The sequence below is a fragment of the Gavialis gangeticus genome, unplaced genomic scaffold (genome assembly GCF_001723915.1).
Source record: "Gavialis gangeticus isolate Ggan-Ray unplaced genomic scaffold, GavGan_comp1, whole genome shotgun sequence".
NCBI classification, from domain to species: domain Eukaryota; kingdom Metazoa; phylum Chordata; order Crocodylia; family Gavialidae; genus Gavialis; species Gavialis gangeticus.
This window is the reverse complement of record NW_017728994.1, coordinates 36,435,529-36,436,528: the sequence shown is the minus strand read 5'-3', so window position 1 is coordinate 36,436,528 and position 1,000 is coordinate 36,435,529.

Sequence of the window (1,000 nt, the reverse complement as noted above, 5' to 3'; positions counted from 1 at the left end):
CGCACCAGAGGGGGTTGTGGTGCAATCCCCTAATCAATGGGCTGATCTCATTGGGGACCCTACACAGATCCCCCCAGGGCTCCAGCTCTACCCCACTATTTTGTGAAGGAGCCCCACCCTGACCCTTACTCCCACCACTGTCCCAGGGGGCTGCAGAGGTCTCCCAATCCCAACCAGAGTCCTGGGACTTAGCAGACCAGGGCAGTTCAGACAGTGCCGAAGGAGCCCTCTGAGCTCCGGGACCAGGAGGAGGACACCCGAGAGCCAGCAGTCTCCATGGAGCCTGCAGATCTCTTGGTCTGAGCAGTCCCCAGGGATGGGCTACTTGCATTTCTTGACCATGACTACACCTACCAGTCCGCCAGCAAGGTACAGCTAGCCTTGGACCATTGGGGAGATTTTCACAGCGTCCTTGCCACTGCGAGGGTGCTGGTGGGGGGAGGCAAAGGGCCCAAAAGCTGCAATGCCTGGATCTATAGGCAGGCCCACAATTTCATAAACCAAACACTTTGCTAGGTCCAGGTGCAGGGGCTGGTCCTGAATCTTCTGTGTACGCCTCTGCAAGGGACCCAGAGTTGGAGGATTTCTTCTGCCAGGCAGCCACATACATTGGCACCCTCAACCCTTGTGAGTGCTTGGGCCTTGGCGGGAACTTTAATGTCACCCTAGATGTGCAAGACTGGTCAGGCAGGGAGTGGAACCAGGCTGCTGTGGGTATCCTCAGGAATGGACTACTTTCTGGTGGACATCTGGCATGCCCATCACCCTAACTCCAAGATGAACATGGGCCGACAATGCGAGGTCATCGTTGGCAGGGCTAACCGGACCTTGTCGTGCATCCACAGGTGCATCTTGAGTAGAGCCAAGGAGGTGATCCTCCCCCTCTACGCGACGCTGGTCAGGCCACAGCTGGAGTATTGTGTCCAGTTCTGTGCGCCCCATTTCAAGAGGGATGTGGACAATATGGAGAGGGTCCAGAGGAGGGCCACCCGCATGATCC